Source organism: Pongo abelii, chromosome 8 (genome assembly GCF_028885655.2).
Source record: "Pongo abelii isolate AG06213 chromosome 8, NHGRI_mPonAbe1-v2.0_pri, whole genome shotgun sequence".
NCBI lineage: Eukaryota > Metazoa > Chordata > Mammalia > Primates > Hominidae > Pongo > Pongo abelii.
In genome coordinates, this window is record NC_071993.2 from 4,309,039 (window position 1) to 4,318,395 (window position 9,357).

The window sequence follows — 9,357 nt, forward strand, 5'->3', positions numbered from 1 at the left end:
TTTTACCTTGCAAACATAAACAGGGTACAGAATTAACACAATTTGTTTTGCTTTTGTTTGTAGAATTCTTTATTTTTTAGATCTTTTGAAATGTATGAATGTTGTTCTGCAAAAGATTTTGTATTTTACTCTTACTTGTAAACTGGATAGACCTATTTATTCAAGAATATAAATGGAAACATTCTGTGTTACAACAACTTATTTCAATCTACAGTTGTTTGTGGCTTTTTGTCCTTGTAGAATGTGACATCTATATTAACAAATATTCTGATGGGAAAGTAGAAATAGGTTTATTGACATTTCAAAGGGACAGTTTTATGACATAAATACTTTATAAGACTAGTACATTCATTTGAATGACTAGAACTAATTAATATGGTGAATAAAATTTAACTTCCTTGAGAAAAATCATTAATGGCCATTTTGAAAGAAGATGATGAAATAATTTGTGTTATTTCAAAATAAAAGAGGATTACATTTTTAATCTAGATTTCTCAGTTATACCAAATCAGAAACATCTATCATTATTCTCTTGCTCTGAGATAAACATACATAAACACGTCAAAGCTATTTCATCAAACTCTAATACTAAGGCACTCAAATGGAGTACCATTTCCATCAGGCAAGCTTACTACTAAAAAACAATTTAAATTTTTGTTAACTATATTAGTATGTACTGAACTTTATCTGGAGAAATGGAAGAAATTATATTTGTTAATTATTGTAGAAAATTACAAGAGGAAAAGTGAGATTTTGTTAGTTTTGCTTTTTGTTTGGATCTTGTTGGAAATGTATTTTGTTGACTACTATATAAACCCAAATGTCTGCATATTTAACCATAATCTTGGTTGCTATGAAACTGGAGATTGTGTTTTTAAAGAATATTTACTAGCAAAGACATTTGTGCTTTCATAGAATATGTATAACAAAAAAATTTAAATTCTATTGAGAAAAGGGTGCACTACAGTAAATCCATAATGAAAAAAAGAATTACTCTAACAGTATTACAGTTATACCTGTACTTTTCTACTTAGATGAAGACTTTCTGCAGAGCTGTAATGGTTACTTTTATGTGTCAGTTTGACTGGGACACAGGGTGCCAAGATATTTAGCTAAACATTGTGCCTGAGTGTGCCTGTGAGAGCGTATCTGGAGGAGGCTAGCCTTTGAATGGATGGACCAAGTAAAACAGGTTTGCCTCCCCAGTGTTGGTGGCTGTCATCCAACCCAGGGACGGCCCCAGTGGAGCAAAAAACAGAGGAGGGCAAGCTCTCTCCCCTGTCTGACTGATTGAGCTGAAACCCTGGTCTTCTCTGGCCCTTGCACTGAAACTTGTGTTGGCTCTGCTAATTTTCAGGCTGTGAGACTCGGACTGGAATTTACACCACTGACTTTCCTGTGTCTCCAGCTTGAAGATGGCAGATCATGGGACTTAGCCTCTATAGTCATGTGAGCCAATTCCTTATTCTACGTATACATCTACATATGGAAACATCCTGTGGTTTCTATTTCTCTGGAAAACTCTGACCAACACAAAAGTCATACAATTTTAACAGCCAAAACCTGCAGACTATGCACTTTTGAAATGTCCAGGACAACTTTAGATGAGAACACAAATATTACCTCATCTTAGTACATAATAGACTTTTAGTCTATAACGAAGTAAGCAAAATTTTAAAAAGTAAAGACTGAGTAAGAAGTGTAATGTCTCTGAGGAATAGCCACACCGTCTTCCACAATGGTAGAACTAATTTACATTCTCACCAAGAGTGTAAAAGCATTCCTATTTCTCCACAACCTCCCCAGCGTCTGTTGTTTTCTGATTTATTGATGATTGCCATTATGACAGGAGTGAGATGATATCCCACTGTGGTTTTGATTTGAATCTCTCTAATGATCAGTGATGTTGAGCTTTATTTCACATGTTTGTTGGCTACATGAATGTCTTCTTTTGAGAAGTGTCTGTTCATTTCCTTAGCCCACTTTTAAATGGAGTTGTTTGTTTCTTTTTGTAAATTTGTTTAAGTTCCTTATAGATGCTTGACATTAGACCTTTGTCAGATGGACCGATTGTAAAAATTTTCTCCCACTCTGTTGACCCAGCAATCTCATCACTGGGTATATACCCAAAGGAATATAAATAATTCTATTACAAAGATACATGCATGAGTATGTTTATTGCAGCACTATTCACAGTAGCAAAGACATGGAACCAACCCAAATCCCCATCAGTGATAAACTGGATAAAGAAAATGTGGTACACATATACCATGGAATACTATACAGCTATGAAAAAGAATGAGACCATGTTCTATGTAGGCACATGGATGGAGATGGAAGCCATTATCCTCAGCAAACTAATGCAGGAACAGAAAACCAAACACTGCATGTTCTCACTTATAAGTGGGAGCCGAATGATGAGAATGGACACAGGGAGGAGAACAACATACACTGGGGCCTGTTGGGGGATGGGGGGAGCGAGATCATCAGGATAAACAGCTAATGCATGCTGGGCTCCATACCTAGGTAATGAGTTGATACGTGCAGCAAACCACCATGGCACATGTTTACCTATGTAATGAACCTGCACTTCCTGCACATGTACCCCAGAGCTTAAAATTAAAAAAAAATTTAAAAAGTGTAACTTGTAGTCATGTATATCTTAAACAACTTTAAAAACTAATGTACTGTGTTCCCCCTTTTCCTTCAAGGACATCCATTATAATATGATCTTGTCAATAATCAACATTTTCTAGTTAGGAAACTTGATAACATTATCAAAATTGTTTTTTTGAGAGAATACAATTTTGACAATTTCTACATTGAGTCAAAACTTCTGTGATAATTAGTTTTAAATAATCAACCTAGGCTACTTTCTTACTGTATTTAGAAAAAAAAACACTGAGATTATATATAACCTATAAAATATCAACATACAATATCTGTTCATTCTTTAAATCTTGGGATATTATTTTATTTTCTATTATCTTGTGAATTGAAAAATTTCAGTCACATCACTTTTACCTCTATCAATTGTCTGAAAATGAAAATGATATTGAAATAGTAAGGATTAAGATTCTTAGCCTAATGTTAACAATAGTTCTCACCTTATCCATGGGGGATACGTTCCAACACCCCGGGTGTATGCCTGAAACCTCCAATGCTACCAAGCCCCACATACTCCATGTTCTTTCCTATACCTACAAATCTATGACAAAGTTTGATGTATAAATTAGGCAGAGTAAGAAATTAACAATGATAACTAATAATAAAATTGAACAATTATAGCAATATATTATAATAAAAGGTTATCTGAATTTGGTCTCTCTTATTTCACTGTACCACCAATAACTAAAACTGTGAAAAGTGAAACTGTGGATAAGGCAGGACTATGGTACTCAATTACTAATTCATATAAAGCAGATATGTTTTAGAGAGTTCAAAGAAGAAGGGTATGTACTTTTGTCCCTGCCTTAAACCTGCCTACCCTGAAAAACACTTTCAATACTCTTCAGCATAAAGGAGATAAGTGAGTAAATGGGGCAGCTCACAGCTGAAGAGGATGCTACAATTTGGGTGCCAGAGGTTGCAGGTGAAAAACAACAGGAGCAATAACAATACTCAATGAATTTTATGGAGCAGTATTGTCCTTAGAGTTGTTTCCCATGCATCCTCATTTTGTCACCATGATCATCCTGTGAAAAGTCTGCACTTGTGATCCCCGTTTGATAGGGGAGGAGGCTGCTGCTCAGAGGACTGTGTGACCTGCACGTGGCTGTGGCTCTCACGTGTGGAGTGTGCACTTAGAGCGCCAGGCCCACAGCAGTCAGATTCCACGGCTTCTCTCTTTTTCTCTCCCCTGCTCATCCAGGACTCTGCATTAGACCTCACATTAGAAGTGCGCAGTGCACAATGAGAAGTCTTATGCCCTCTCCCCTGCAAGGAATTATGATGAAAAACTCAGGAAATAGCATTCTCCATCCCTGCATTTGGGCTCAGAAATGTACTCAACCTAAAGCTGTTTCAACGTTTACTTCTCAACTACACGTGTGGCATGGAAACAAGAAGTTCACCTTGAATCCTAAACTAAACTCTAGCCATGTTTAGTTCTTAGGGGAAAAAAATCAACCCTCTAAATACCTCTACTTCTTTGTCTGCCTATTATCAATTGGCCCAATAATTTTTCTAATAGCTTATCTCTTTCATGATTTTGTTTTGCTTCATTTCTCCTATTTTTAGGGTTGAATACTTTTATAAAAGTTCAGGATGTACCTGATTTGCTGTAATTTCTTCTTAACTTTTCAATTATCATTGAAGGATAAAAACATGAATAATTTGCAGAAAATCCCCAATCATACCTTGTTTGAATAAGACATGGTCCAGTGCTAAAATGTTGGCAAGTTTAAGAAGTAAAAGCTTCTCTTTAGGCGAGGGCCAGTGACCTCAGACTCATGCACATCATTTAGGACTGCACCAGATGTGACGACAAACCCAACTCAAATTAGTTGAAGAAAAACCAGAAAAGTCTTGGTTTCTGTAACAGAGATGTCTACAGGGAGACCTGTTTGGAGTTTGACAATATTCAGGCCTTAAACAAATGATAGTACCAAAGGTTCTATTGTATCGTCCTTCGAGCTAGTGTTTCTTGTACCATCTGATGTCTCCCACTCCCACACCACTAGGTCCAGAGGAAGAAAGAAAGCTTTCTCTTTTCTTGAGCTCCAGCAACCATTTTCTTACATTTGTTTGACTCTCATTGGATTACCTGACAGTTTCAAAGCCCATCACTAGGTTTGAGGGAGATGAGATACACAGAGGTTCAATTTAATCCAATTGATTCCATGCGTGGAGATAATTCTGGGGTCTATTCCCCCCAAACTGAAAAGGAGGAGTGGTTTTCCTAAAGAAATTTGGATTTCTTTTGTTACCAGTTGTGAAAGAGTGGATGTTGGTCAGCTAACAATAATTGCTCTGTAATTGGAGCTCCAGAACCTGGGGGTTTCATGAATAGATTTAAGGAGTCTCAAAAATGCTTTGAAATTGTGTAAAAAATGCATAAAAGAAAATATGCGTATATTTAGTGGCATTTAACTTGCCTAAAATTAATAGCCACTAGCATAGAGTCTTCATATTTAAATATGCTGTGTTAGAAAGGGGTTTAAATGCACAAACAAATCTCCTGTCTAAGGGTATATTATCAATTATCTAGATTGTCTCTTTCTTTCTTGAATATTGTTTCTTTCTTTCTTGAATATTCCATTTGTTAACAAATGAGGACCCTTCATAAATATGACCTGATTTAGATAAATATGTAGATAGACGTTTAGAAAGAAAATTAACTACATTAACTACATGTTCTTCTTCAGTTGTTGTAAGAAATAGGCTTATTAAAAAAGGGATTACTGAAAATAAACATATCTTTATATTCTATGAGCATGTGTTTAATAGATTCTTTTCTTCGTTACTAAGAACAACTAAGAGATTATAAAAGGAATCAAAAACCCTGGAAAGACTCGAAAAGAGAAAGGCAAGACAGTTAACTTGTAACAAACTGCCTTTTAATGAGACAATTCTGCAAATACTTTAATAATAATAATAATGGCAATAATAGTCATTTGGATTTTCAGTCTGCTTTGTCTTTCTATCAAGGGTATAAAGCATTTCTACATAATGAGATAATATTCATGACAAGGGAATAGTCATAGCCGTAAATGTCCACAGCACTTAAACACTGATGAGGAGCTTTGACATCTCATGACCTACAAAAGCCTTTCCTCTAAGTTCTTCTCAAGGCAGCCGCAGTATCAGGCACAGCTGGGAAATGGGGGTGGCAAGGATCCTGAGAAAAGGAGTGGGATTTTTCACTGGTGATGAGCGATTGTGCTAGCTAGCTATGCGGCTGGGGAGTTCTTACTATAATCCACTCTTTAATGCATAAAATCTAAAAGTTTACTGACCAGCTGTTCAATGAGACAGGGTGGGTGTTCTGAAATACTCAGTGTTTCATGGCTCTGTGTATCTCTTGCCATACTCGGAGGTTCTCAGATGAATTTCGGAGGCCTTCTTCTCATCTGCTTTGTGGCTCCATTGAGCGACTAACTGGTCTCTCCAGTACATCCATCCTCGAAATTCTATCTCTAGTGATGTTTCTAAAACACAAATTGGATCTTTCATGAGTTAACACTCATCAGTGGCTTTCATTTGCTTTCAGGGTGAAGCTCAATGCCCTACTTGATTCTGCTCCTGCCCAGCTTTCTAGATAGCGGTGTTGAGGGCCCGGTTCTGGGGCCAGGAGGATTTGGATTCAGCTGTACTAAGAGTGCTGGAAACTTGAGAATCTTTACATCTTTATGCCTCAATGTTGTCACTTATAAAAATCAGATAAAATAAATCCTACTTTGTTGATTTGCTCTGAGAATTAAAAGAGAAATCAGAGGCTTAAGGGTCTGGGCTATTAACTTAAAATGTGTGATTTAGATTGGCCTCCAGAAGAGTTTCAGGGAAACCTGCTATAACTGGTGCTAAGACAGTCTGTCTTCATAGAGTGTTGAGCTGATGGATGGGGCTGGACGCACTCATCTCCTGGACGTAGACCTGAAACATCGAGACTTAGATCCTGGCCCCAGTCATGCCAGAAAGGAGGCCAGGATTCCCCCAGCAGACGCACTCTGGGGATTAGGGTAGGATATTGAGGTTCTGTTACGACCCACTGCTGGAATGGCAGTTCCTGAGTATTTAAGAGGAAAAGCTGGTTTTTCCCCATCATTCATCCTGAGTGCCCAGGACCATGGCGCCAGGCAGTGACACCTGCAGTCCTGAGGGTAAAGCAGAACCACACTCCGCGAACCTCCCCCAATAAGCACTGTTCTGGAAGGTCTTGAAGGAGTGAAGGGAAAAACTTCCCGTTAATCCTCTGAGTGTTCACTGAAAAATCACAGACAACAGTTGCATTCATAGGAGAAAAGGCACACAAACTTATTTGATCACGGTTGTGTGTGATATGGGAGCTTTAAGAATGAAATCCCCGAGATACAGGGGGAATAGTCTATTTTTATGTTTAGGTTCAACAAACTACGAATGTGAGAGAAAGCTAACATAGCCAACTTCATGTTGCTTCTGACTTCACAAGCTAACTGCCAGTGCTCATTCCTTTATGCAGGCCAAGCTAAGTATGGGAGGAATTTAGTTTACAGTTAAACTTTCAGGCAAGGATAATAGTAGTCCCTTGCCAAAATTAACTCGAGGACATAAACAGGGTGTACACACAAGTAGCAATGTTTGGTTGACAATGTATAGGAGCACTGTGACCTGGCCAAGGACAAAGAGGTTCTGAAACCTCCTCAAACTCCTGCTGATGTCCAGATGTCTGTGTCAGCAGTCACCTCCTGACCTAAACCCACTTCTTGTTCCCCCTTCCCCAGTAGAAAAACACGCTTGAGATTCAGGCCTTTTAAGATGGTTCTTCTTTAGGACATTAGTGTGAAATCTTCTCAGTTTGCTGACTTTCCAAAATCATGTCATGTTCCTTGCCTCAACTCCTTGTTTCTTTAACATATTGCCTGTTCATGTGCTGAGTAGTACGAGCTTTGGACTCAGTGTCAAGGACAGCCATGTAGAAATATAATTGAAAAAAGGGGCCTGATCCAACGCTGATGGATGCCGTAGAGAAACCCAGTGAGTCCTGTCTGTCTAGGTCATTCATGGACTCTCTGAGCATGCATTTCTTTCTCCTGGGTGTGGGGCAGGAGTCTCTCTGGAAATGGGGTTCTCATGACCTATAATCAAACAGGGTAGGTCAGACAATTTCTTTATGGTCAGGTTTTACACAGAAATGCAGGGAGTAGGGGGTGGCAGTTAGAATAATATTTTAAGGTTTTATGGCTGGCTTTGGGGAAAAGGGATTCTAATTTCCATGACTTACCTTGAAGAAAGGGATTCTAGTTTCTGTGGCCAGCCTCTGGGGAGAACAGGGCTGAGAGACAGCAGGGCAGGAGAAGGTCAGAAGAAAAATGTTTGCTTCTGAGGCCTCCATTTTGGGGTATTATTTTCTAAGTTCCAACAGTCTGATGTGTGTTCTGTCAATATTCACCCTCCTTTGCTTGCGACGCTGGCATGCAATAGTACTAAGTAAATAGTCCCATATTTTAAAACAATAACACATTTGATTGCATGACTCATCCTAACCTGGATTGCAGATTCCGGCTCTATTTCCTGACCTGAAACTCTGGCTTTTGCATGCGCTCCTTCTGACGGGACACCCTGTCTTCACCCACTAACCCATCTCACTCCAGTGGCCCTCCAGGACCCAGGAGGATGAGGAACAACTCCCTCCCACCACCTGCGCCCCAACCCGGACTGACCGCGAAGCCCCAACACTTGGCTCTGCTGTGGTTCTCACCCGCTTCTATGCCCATGGATATTGTACGGGAGGAAAAGACTCATTTTCTCTCCACCCTCCTCTCTTGGGCCCTGTAAATGAGACTGACAGAAGACAGATTAACAAGATTAGTAAGGGTAAAGCAAACAAGTTTATTGGCCAGTGCATCCTGCATGCATGCAGGATAACTCAGGAATGAGGAACTCTGAGGGGTGGTTAGAACTTGGGCTTCTGGAGCATCTTAGACACAGACCAATAACACTTTTCTGAAAAAGCGACAAGACAAAGGAAAAGGGCTTTGAGTTTTCAGGGGAGGGAAATTGCATATATGTAAATATTTAAGCAAGTCAATGGAAGATGAGGGCTAGTGAGTAAGATTTGTTGGGTAGATTCCTCTGGCTCCTCTAGGCTGATAAAGTTTTAGAGCAATCTCAGGTAACTGACTCCTCACCCTCCTGGTTTGGAGGAGGGGAGACACCTTTACAAATGCAAGTCCTGCCTTAGCAAATAGCAGGAAGGCAGAGGGCTTTTCTAGTGTCTGCTTCTTCTTAACCATCTTCAGCTCACAGTAACCCTTCTGTCAAAGCAGCACATTTGGGCGGTGAGTCCTGCTGGCTGTCACTCTCCTTGTCTCTTCCCCCCATCTCACTGTGCACTCCTCCTGCTCAGCAGGGTTCCACATCTCAGGGGCTCCACTCATCACTGGGGAATTCAAGGACAGGAGCGCTTCCTACCAAAATTGGTCTTTCTTTTGTCTTTAACTTCATTTCTGCTCCTGGGCTTTTCCCATCCTTCTGTTTGCCTCCTCTGTTTTCTTTGAAATTGTTCTCTTTCTTCTCTTCCCTTTAGCTGTAGTTTTTCCCTTAGGATTCCTTCCCTGCATGTCTTCTCTTCTAGTTCTGCCACGTGATTGCTTCTCCTCCCGTGTTTTTAACTCTACAGGGAATTCACCTCTTTCTTGAGCTTTGGAGCAGTGAATC